The sequence below is a fragment of the Thermobia domestica genome, chromosome 12 (genome assembly GCF_964235325.1).
Source record: "Thermobia domestica chromosome 12, izTheDome1.hap1.1, whole genome shotgun sequence".
Lineage (NCBI taxonomy): Eukaryota > Metazoa > Arthropoda > Insecta > Zygentoma > Lepismatidae > Thermobia > Thermobia domestica.
The window spans coordinates 181449196-181461248 of NC_137465.1; the positions used below are offsets into that span (position 1 = coordinate 181449196).

The 12053-nt window shown below is 36.5% G+C and overlaps 1 non-coding gene across 1 annotated transcript; it reads right to left on the reverse strand.

The window, feature by feature from the left end:
- Positions 1-535: 535 nt before the first annotated feature.
- TRNAQ-CUG (transfer RNA glutamine (anticodon CUG)) lies at positions 536-606 on the reverse strand. Its single transcript has one exon. It is a non-coding gene; the product is annotated as a tRNA-Gln (tRNA).
- Between the last annotated feature and the right edge of the window lie 11447 nt (positions 607-12053).

The window sequence follows — 12053 nt, forward strand, 5'->3', positions numbered from 1 at the left end:
TATCTAGGGATCCCTTAGTGAATTACTAAGCAAACACGTACTTACAAGTTAGAGCGTAATTAGTAAATTGCTAGTAATTCTAGGGAAAAAAAAACTAATGTCACATTCTGAATGAGCGACTTCAACAACATGTAATGCACTTGAAATTTTCAAAACAAGGATACCCATGCTGACCACTGTAATCAAACTATTTATTTAAGAAAGTAAAAACAGATAACGTAGGCATCGCACCACAGTTATAAGAAGTTTTCTTCTAAGAAAATAACAGAGTAAGGCATTTCATAAGCAGACCTGAGCTAAATTCTACGCTACAACCAGGAAGCGTCTGAATTCCGTAAAAAGGGTTGTGCTAATTGAGTATGGAGAAAAATGAAATGAAATCTTTAAGTTTTATGGCCCACGGTTATGCCGGTTAAAATAAAGGAGACGGTGATGATGAAAGATGAATGAAATGGTGGAATGAAGAAAGTGGAAGGAAACGGCAGAACCCCGGTAAAATCCAGGAGCACGGTGTTTGTCCACCACAAAGTCCACACGGCGCAAGCTGGGATCGAACCAGGGACCCACGCACCAGAGGTGAGTGCTCTACCACTGAGCCACAGCGCCCCCTTGATTAAGTAGGGGGAGTTGAGTCGGGAGTTGGAATTAAGATCTGAGGGTAAAAAGACGACGATAGGAGATCATCAAAGCGTAATTAACCAGGAGTATTACATCTATCTACAATGTTGAATAGTCATAATGCTTATGTTTCTGTACCATTACAAATTAGTAGATTTTTATAATTAAGACCATTTCGAGTTCTGATAGCTTATGGTGTGACGTCGAAAATATCTAAAAGAAATTGATTATTTCATTTCTTATCCTAAGAATTTCGTAAAATTCATCCTTGAGTTGTTTTAATAGAGAGTGTTACAAATGTCAAATGAGCTACGCCCTGCCCGAACCATAAAACGTTTCTAAAGTACTGAGTTATTTCAGTTTGAAATTTGTAGCACACGTTAATATTATGTACCGGTATCTAAAGACAGGATATGAAGCCGTCAACGGGACTTCCTAATCAAACCAAGTCCATTCGATAAAGATATGTTCATCCACAAATATTAGATGCGATGGGCAACGGAGTGAGTTTCTGGGGACCATTGATTCTGTTAGTATAAAGAAAATCATAGACTCGCAGTAAATTAGCTATTGCATTAACACTGTTCATTGGAAAGTCATGTTTTAAGTTCATTCTCTTCAGCACGAAATAAGCTTTAACCTAGTTTAACCTAGTTTAACAGGGCTCCTAACCTAGTTTAACAGGGAAAACTTTGAGGATGTCGGGAAAATTCCCTCCAGAAATCCCTCCATCAAATTTGGACCCCTCTGGTGGTCCCGGGTAAAAGCACACAATCCAAATGTATCTCAAACAATAGTATAGCGGATAAGAAATGTGTTTACCAAGTTCTGTATTGATAGACGGAATAGATAAGACGGAAAAGCTTGTATACCACTACACGATTTCCCCTCATACCTATTCTGTCTAGCGATACAAAACTGTTTACACACATTTCTTATTCCTATATAGTATTTTTCGACATACATTTGGATAGTGTACTTTTACCCGGGGTTACTCCAGAGGTGTCCAAAGTTGACGGGAGGGATTTCTTGAGGAAATTTTCCAGACATTCCTTTCCCGGGAGTCTATGATTTTCTTTATATTAAGAGGGTTAATGGGCTCTAGAGACTTACTCCGTTGTGCATGGCACCTAATATTTGTGCATGAACACATCTTTGTTGTCTTAAACGAAGGGACTAGGTTTGATTAGGAAGTCCCGTTGAAAGGTTCATGTCCTTTCCTTGTAAGTATACTTGTCTTCCCACTGTCATAAAGGATAGTTGGATGAAGATGTATATGCTAATTATCATAAGTGGAATGGTTATGATAAAATATTAGTTATTAGTCGTTGTTTTTTTTTTTCTGGAAAACTACTATGTTGATTTATACTAACTATAGCGTTGTTCATGTTAATGAGGTTTGTTTAATTGTATACTTCTAATTTCTTCCGTCATGCGCTGATAATTAACATTTACTATTTTACAGATTATGGTCATTAGTACCAATTTTACATTAAGTAAAACCCTTTGAAATATTTACTAAATCAACATTTCAAAATTTTCAAACTACGTTTACACAGAGTTTTTCGGAAATTCCCTTATGAGATAGAAGTGGTATATACTTCTCTCCCTCTCCTTAAAAACATGTTTATTTGGTTGTTTGTTTGCTAAAAAGTTTAACTTATTAACCTATTCGTTAGGGCTTGCTTGAATGCCGTCACTACTTAAAGGGTAATAGAAAATTAACATATATGCATTTAGAAACCAGTAGTTTGCACTATTAATTAAGTGGGTGAATTATAATTCCAGATATACATGTCTTCAAGCCGTAATTACAATGTATAAACTCGTGGATTAATTTCACAAGTTGTTGGATAAAATGTACATTATGGCAATAATGAACTGTGTTATATTACTACATTTAACAGTTTTGCTTTGCAGCTATTGCTACGTCTACAGGGAACATCTGGTGTAATTGTTTATTGAAATTCACGCCTTTTGTAACTGTTTTACCATGTTAAACACATGTATGCATACCGGTACGGTAAAATGTATATAGGTTCTTTAATATAATTAGCATTTAAGGAAAAATCATTGTCTGAAAATGAGAATAATACATGTCATTGAGCTGAATAAAATTATAATTATGGATGAATACGAATGTATATCTTTATGTATAATTTTTGAGAAAGTCAAGAAAAGCGATATTTTTTAAATCTAAAAAAGTGCTACTGAATACGATCTAATGAATACGATTGTACGCTTGCCTCAGCAGTAAACACAGGCATTTACGCCAGACACAAGAATCACTAGGTCCAAAAGAAACAAACTTTTAGATAAGAGAAAGTTTATATGAAAATCTTTTGAAAATTAGATTACAAAACAGTAAGAGCTGATGGCTCTGATTACAAGTTAAATAGAAGATTCCTACAAAAGTTGTTTGTTTCTCCGAGATCTTTCCAATAATGTAAAAAAATTATATATTTTGCTCACAAAATTTTCAGGTGAACCCTCGGGACTCTCCGCCTCCGAGTTACGTAGTAACTACCAAATTGTATCTATTGTAGTCTCTCTCCTCCTGCTGGTGACTCACATGCTGCTAACAGTAACGCATACGAGCTCGTATACTGCCTATAATGGCAAAACCGATATTTCCTTTCAAACACTTCTCGCCCATCTAACATACTAATCCCGTAATTCGTTGTAATTGTAAGAGATAACTTGTGTGTAGATATATTGCCTTTGTAGGTATCCTCGACTATGTTAAATCCTCCAGAAGAGCAGCAATTTGAAACTTAAAAAAAAAAAAACTTAAAGGAATGATGTGATCTCCACTTACAGTAAGAGATGCCTTATCATGGCATTAAAGCTCCACAAGTATAGTGTACTCTTTGATAAATGAATAATATGAACTTCGTACTAGGAATTGGAATTCAAAACACGATAGGCAAGCATCATTGGTTCTCTGGGATATTTTATACCTTCTAGTAAACTTTCCGTTTGGGTCGTGGCGATGTCATGACAGTCACATACTAACTCAGTTACGTACCTCACTTTGTAGCGTTCCCATCCGCTATCAGGACAAGAGCCGATGTTAAAAGGACAACATTCACGGATACCAAAGCTCATGCAATGTTGACCAATCAACACTACCCAAGTCCGACCTCAGAGGGATCTACGAAGAAGAACTCAATTCCGAGTCATACGGCAGGTACAGATGGATAATTCAGCATAATCAACAATAAGTAAATGTAAATACCAATTACCAGTCATAAATATATGTAAATATATATATAAATAAATAATAACAACAACAACAATTCAAGTGTATATAATTTATTATAATAATATACAATATTATTTCGGGTAAAAAATATGTTGAGCAACAAACAATTCTTTATTCCTTCGACGTCTGTTCGTAATATAGATTCAACGATAATATTCAGTCATTGATCATATTATAGTTCAACTCTTATCGGAATAATAAGCCTATCCAGGAATAATAACAATTTAATCTCAATATGAATTTCGTAAATAATATTTATAATTCCTTTTTCTTTTTATCAATTTCAATTTACTTGACCAGAGTAGAGAGAATAAATTCCTTAAATCGAATTTCAGAATCTTAAATCAAAGTTCTCAGGAGAAAAAAAAAACAATCTAGAAAAACGATCAAGAAAAATCCTTTTTTGGGGGGGGGAATCTCCAATATCGAGAGATCCGTTAGGTTTATGTTGAAAACAACAATACTAATTAAATTAACAAGTATGTCAAAATCTTTCAGCAAATTTGGAGTGCCGTGCCTCACCGCACCATTCGCCTACAATAGCAAGCAACAGGATAAATCTCAAAAATTGTTCAAAAACTATTTGGCTCAATTTCAATACTAATCGCATTAATATATGCTGAAAATAAAGCAGATTATAAACAATTACTATATGCATCGGGTTTTAGCCCGCTTACCAAAAATACAATGCTGAATTATCAATCGAAATTCACGTAATTATTAACGCGGTCCAAAGAAATAATCTATTAATCGACTATTTTGGACTCAAAAATGACGACCCACAAACATAGAACACAAACAAAGGACAATCAACTATAATATATATATTAATGAACACTCACCTCTTATATTCTTCTTTTTTTTTTACCTTTCTTTGGTATTTACTACCTCGCTCTCAGTCTGCTTGTCGTCTGTTCTTTATCAAATTACAAGAATGAACGTGCTTAGGCAGTGATCGAAAAAGTAACTCAAAGACCAATGCTTAGGTCTGAAAACCGAAAACGTCCGAATGTAACTAGTTCTATCACTGATTCAGTCGGCTCTCTCTCGGACCACAAAACATCGAGAGTCACTAAAGAAATCAGTGATACTACGAGACAAACCCAGGATAAGGTATAGTGTCTCTTACCAAACGACATTCACCACTACTCTCACCTCAATCTTCAACATTCTCATTCCCCCATTCAGCCAAACTAATTTCCATTCAAAGATCGAAAGTCACGCTCTGTTTCCAGATTCGCTAAAACCACTATGACCAAACTTAGGTCTGGTTTCAACAAATTGAAATGCTCTCCCTCGTTTTCCACATTATCATTCCACCAATCCGTCAGACAATTGAACCCAGAGAGTGGTCGTTGCTACGATTGCAGGGAATATTATTATATTGCAAGACTATGCGTTCCAACGTGCAATGGGGAGCAAACCTCTGTTCTCACTCGAAATATCCCACTTTATCATTCCACCAACAAAAGAAAAACCACCTCAGATTCTGGATATTACGAGTATTAATGCATGCATAACATGCTATTTTTAAGGCAACAGCCAAGAACAGATTTATTTTACTCACTAGCACTTCTAATCTTCCTGCCGAAAGGAACCCACATAGAAATACACCATTTAACACTCTCGATAAAATACGATAGATTTTGGCGAGGAAAGAAATAGCGACTTATTGACCAAGACTTAGGTCAACTATACAGATTTCTACGTTACTAATTGAATTCATCAAATGCCCCTGCACACCTGAACACGAAACAAACTTGTCTGACTTAAAAGTATGGAAATATGAACAAATACAAATTTCACTCAATACTTCGAGCACCATTTAGACACTGGATAATCACAGAGCATAATCTAACCTCTTCAATTTTACTCAGACAGCACCAATGCACATGGTCAAACACCAACCTTCCGTTTGCAACTTTTCGTATCACTATTTTTCTTCCTTTCTTTTCAAGAAGAAAGAAAATCACGAAACACAACACAACTTGCACTTTTATTCTTGTATATTGAATCAACTCCTTCCAGATATAACTAATGCAAAAAATAGCAGACACTACAAACTAAGTCAAACGAACAAGACACGCGTCCCATATTCTAACATCGACGATAAATTATCCGCCTGCTAGGAGACTGCAGGAAAACGTCCTCCTTCCTTCCAAATTAATACGTCAGTTCGCAGCCGGAAAGGCTGCGAGCTCCCGCGAAGGACAGCGGCGCTACGATCGCGATAAGGCACGTCACCTACCGCGCAAGCGACCTTGAATTGACCAAACAGAAAAGGAATGTATTTCTCTCTCTCTCACTCACCACAATCGTAGATTCACATTATTTTTTTTTTTAAAAAAAAGAAGCAAACGAGGAAAGGTTACTAATTCTTGTTAGTTTTTACAAATCAGAGAAAAGTTAATCATCGATATTACATAATTATAAACATTTTCTTTCTTCTTTTTTTTTTACATAGTTTTTCCATTATTTCTTCGCCTCCAACTCATAGTAACGGGATCGTTACAGGCTGGCCTTCGTCGAAAAAAGAAAAATTCTCCATCAAGAAATTTTTCGTCTACAGCACTGGATAGCTACGGAATATATAAATATCATAAGTAACGTTCATAACAATATAGACAACAACAAATGCAAAATAAATGATAATAGCAAATGCTAAAACAACAATAAATACTCAATTATTTACATTTTTTGTTCATTATGGCCATAATGAATAAATAAGTATATAACAAACAACAATATTAACAAATGCTCGACAAATATCACAGTTAATTCAGTCAAAATTTTCTTATATCATAACTACATATACAAACAAATCAACACTATTTTTCAAGACCAGGACAACTAAGTTCTGACAATATTAATCTTAATCTCTCCTACTCCTATAGACCTTCAATTCTGAGACATGCGAACGGCGATATGAGTCTGGCGTGTCATTCTCATCAGAAACTAAGACGGTATTCGGTGTCAAAAATTTCCTAATCACAAATGGACCATACCACTTGTCGCTTAAAGATTTCGCTACCTTATCTCTTAATGATGATTTAACGTGTGCCTTTAAGAGGACACTTTGTCCTATGTCTAAATTAACGGGATTTCTTCTTCTTAACATCAACTTACGCCTTGTTGCCCAACTTTTCTCCATATTCTGAATAGCTTCTTTCCATATCTGAGCAGATGATTTTCCACCAAAATCAGAATCATTGATGCTCCATCGGTTTCCTAACGGTGTATTATCTGGACGTCCAAAATATACTTCGATGGGCGACATCTTTAATCCTGAGTGCTCGCTTATATTTAAGGTGAATTGGAGCTCCGGCACAAGAGTTGACCACAGATGTTGCTTCGTCGAGATGTAAGCTCTAAGGGATGCCTTCAGGGTTTTTATAAATCTTTCAGCCGCATTACCACCAGGGTGATAGGGGCTCAGCCGTATGTGCTTGATACCCAAACTAAACAGGAATTTCTTGAAGTGTTCGGAAACAAAAATTGAAGCATTGTCAGTGGACAGGGCCTCCGGAAAACCTAGTCGACTGAATATTTCCATCATCTTGTTAGCAACCACACTGGAACTTATGGTTCTCAAACGCTCCAAAACCACAAATCGGCTGGCGTTATCAACACCTATAAGTATAAATTTAAATCCATTCGAATTTGGTAATGCACCTTCTATGTCAAACATCCAGTGAGAATTAACTCTCTTACTGAAATCAGAAATTAAATGTCCCATTTTCTTTTGATTCGATTCCTTAACCTTTTGGCACACATCACACGTACTTACGAAATTTTTGACGTCTTCTTTCAATCCTTCCCAGGTAAATTTCTTCATCAGTTTAGCTAATGTTCTTGACACACCAGCATGACCACCAATCAACGCATCTTCATGATGATATTCAATAAGCACCTTCCTTAAATCTTTCGGGATTACTATCTTATATGGGTTAATCGCCGAATTAGTTCTTTTTAGCAGGATATTCTTATTAAGGTGATACCCTTGAACATCGTCACCGTTCTCAATTCTTCTGATAATATTATCTAATTCTGGATCTTCTCGTTGTAATTTATCGATAGGATCCTTAATTAATGGCAAATTCCAAAGATGCATTATATTCATATTTCTTCTAAATGCAGCTAATCCTACCGGTCCATCCAATATACTGAATTCAAACGGATCGTAGATTCGTGTCAAGAAATCCGCTACTATATTCTCCGCTGACTTTATATGGCGTATCTTAAAATTAAACTGACAAAGCGTTTCGACGAAAGGACCGTACTTTAAGAGCCTTTTACTGTTGTTAAGTATCCAGGACAAGGCTTTATTGTCTGTTAACACGTCAAACTCATTAACCAAGTAGTGTCTATAACGAGATATTGTTTTTACAAGACTTATAAATTCTATCTCATAAATACTGCGGTGTTTATCCGCCTCTGAGAGTTTCTTGCTATAGAAGCACACAGGTTGAAGGTCCCCATTCGCATTCCTTTGGGAAATACATCCGGCAATACTTTTCCCACTGCCGTCGACGTGGACTACAAAACGTTTATTAAGGTCTGGAGTCTTTAAAACTATGTTATCTATCAAAATATTTTTTAATTTATCTAGAATTTGTTGATGTTCCTGAGTCCAAACAAATTTAATCTTAGGAGATTTCAAGGCACTAAGGGGAGCCATTAGCTGTTGGAGCTCCGACGCAAACTTAGAATAATAACTAAATACTCCTAGTATTTTCAACAATCCACGCCTATTACGAGGTGGAGGAATATTTCGTATAGCAGATACTCTGCCTGGGTCAATTTCCATCTGGTCTCCTTGAATAATATACCCCAGATAATTGATCTTTTTATAAAACATAAAGCATTTGTCAGGAGATACAGTTATGTTATAATCTTTGAACCTCTGTAACACCTTTTCAACCATTAACATGTGTTCTTCAATTGTATCGCTAGCTACCAGGACGTCGTCAAAATAAATTTTGACACCCTTATCTGTTAGATCACCTAATACCTTTTCCATCGCCCTTGACAAAATGTTGCTCCCAGTTTTTATTCCGACCGGAACTCGGGTGTATTGATAACATCCCTTGGGAGTAACCAAGGTAGTAATCTCACGTGATGATTTATCAAGGTAGATTTGGTTGTAGGCCCGCTTTAAATCAAATTTAGAGTACAGTTTCTTATCCGCAAGGCCTGTCAGACACGCTTCTAAATTCGGGGATGGATATACGTCATTCACAATTAAGCTATTAGCCTTAATGTAATTTCCTACTATTCGATATGTATTGTTCTTATTTTTCACTAGAAAACAACTACTGCCATAGTTAGCATGGTCAACCTCTTCTAAAATCCCCTCCTTAACAAGTTCTTCAATTTGATCATAAAAAATTTTCTCCTTATTTTTAGGAACTGGAAAGGGGGTATCCTTGAAAGGTTTATTCTCCTTTAAATGGAGTCGACCAACGATCCCTTTTACACATCCAACCCTATCGGAAATTACATCAGAATATTTAGTTTTCATTGAGTCGATGAAAGCAACAATCTCAGGGTTATCGAACTTCCACGAGTCTTGCCCTAAATTCTGATTTTTCACCTGTATGTTAGGTTGATTCTTCACCCGTGTGTTATTCTGAGCCATTACCCGTTGATTAGATGAAAGGTCAGGAGGCTGAAACTTCCGATTCCGCTGAATTAATTTATGGAAATTTTCAGACTGTTCTAGGTCAACGTCAGACGCTTCGGAACCACTACTATGGTTTAACACCGCATCCTTACGTTCATTGTCGTTCGACGAACAATTCACTCCCGAAGGACTAACATCATCTAGTTTTTCCAAGACACTAACATTTTTTGAGGATTCCGTCACATTATCCACCCTTTTCTTCTTTCTTCTACGATTCCTATTTCTTTTGCGAGTACTGTTCTTCTTAACACTCTCAGATTCTGGAATCTCAATTGCCGATGGATCCTCATTCTGAACAAGATCTAAATTGTCTTTTGTAGTAACAGTTTTGCTAGATGACTGACTAACACCATCCTTAAGTTCCGAAACATTCATATTACTAGGTCTTTCATTATTTAAAACTAATTTCGAAGTGTCTCCATCAGCGACAATCCGATGACCAAAGCACATTTCATTCGCACCATTATCATAATCCTGAAAAGATTCTCCCGAATCACGACATCTCACGTCGAACTCAGAATTCACTATTTGTCCCATGGACGAATTATTCCCAAAGGGCATGTCACTCGCACCATCAGATCTTCTATTACAACACGTTCGAGTCGGAAAAGAACCATCTTCCCATGTAAATGTCACCAAAGTTCCGATAGACGGATTCACAAAATCGGACATTGCATTCGCACCACCTAAAGTCTCAACAGATCGACAATTGATAGTATCATTGTTCATTAACGATGTCATCTCTCCCAAGTTCTGATCAAAAGGCAAACGAGGAATGGAATTCCCCCTTTCACCATCTGAACCACTTGCACAAGCAGCTGTTCCAGACGAACAACCAAATCTCGATGACGAAGTCACCAAGTTCACGTAAGATGGATGCTGGTCACAAGAGTTTCCAATCACACCACCAGTCTTGCACGAATTAAACTGCGATGAATCGTTATTCTGCTTCGAAGTCCCAGAAACTAAGTTTCGGTTCAGAGACAAATGACGGTTGGACCTTTCTATAGCACCATGCACACTACTAACTGGTTGAACCCTCGCATAACTATCAACCATGGAAGATAAAGTATTTTCTATATGATGACCCGAATCGGTTTCTGAATCAATCATCGCTCTAAGTAGACCAAGCTGTAAGTTATTCGGAGCACGAATCTCCAAAATTCTAGATTCGGCATCAACTAGATCCAAATCGCACTGAATTCCTTCATCTCGCAAACCATAATCAAAGAAATCTTCGTATATAAAGATCGAAGCCATTTTATCTTGATCCAGAGAATCCCGAGTCTGTATTCTCTGTTGATTTCCATTCTTCCCCTTCAACTGGCCGGCATGAGGACCAGACTTAAACCCTTTAGATTGAAAACCAAAATGCCGAACTGTTTTCTTAAAGTTCAATGCAATTCTTTTCTTGCCATCACGGAGAACTAAGGTATTATTAGAATAATCAACAACCGAATTGGTGGAACGCAAAAACGGAGTTCCCAGCAAACACTTACAAGGTAACTCATCTACCACCTTGAAACTAACTCTTTCAAAGTGTCCTGAAAAATTGACGGTCAACACAATTTCCTTGTTCGTGGAAAAATTCAATCCTGAAGGAGCATTTACTAATTTCTCTTGTGTTGTAGTAATATATTTCTCGAAACCACAAGCACGAACCAAATCTGCACGAACAATGTTGAAGCTGGAACCACCGTCGACGCAAATGTCCGTCAACTGACTATTAATTTTTCCGACAACGAAAGACGCCACAGTATTGTCCATCTCAGAATGAATAAACGATGAAGTTGTTCTAGGATTCCCTCCAGGCTCAGATAAATTACTTGGACCCCTAGAATTCCGAAAATCCCGAGAGCCACCTATCGATCGACTCAATTTATTTTCGTAAAGGGTTGATCTACATTTATTTTCTAACAAAGTATTATTCACCGAGGTTTCATTCGGACCCAATTTATTATTATGATAGCTCGATACTAGAACACTAGACTTTTTTCTATTATCACTCATTTCTCTATTATAATCTAACTGGTTTCTAAAACTCAACACGTGTTTTTCAGCTATTTCCAATAATTCCAAACGTGATGCAGGCAAATAGTTATTCAACATCCTATACTTTTGATTAGGATTTAAACCACTCATAATTATACTCACTAATTCCGATTCCGGACCATCAAATCCTAATACATTCATAGCTACAATAACAGACCTTACATAATCATTAACTTGTTCAGACAACTTCTGTCTTCTATAAACATACTCTGATACAAAAGAATGCCTACTCACTGGAGTAACGAAATTACTTAGTAAATTCCCTCGTAGATTATACCAACTTACATTGTTGTTCAAGGCAAATAAGATTTCTCTTAATAAAGCACCAGTACATTTAGCTACAAGAACGGTTAATACCATCCCGAGTGAATAACTAGTTTCTAATAATGTTTCTTCAATTTTCAACAATAAATTGAAAACTTGATGACTATTACT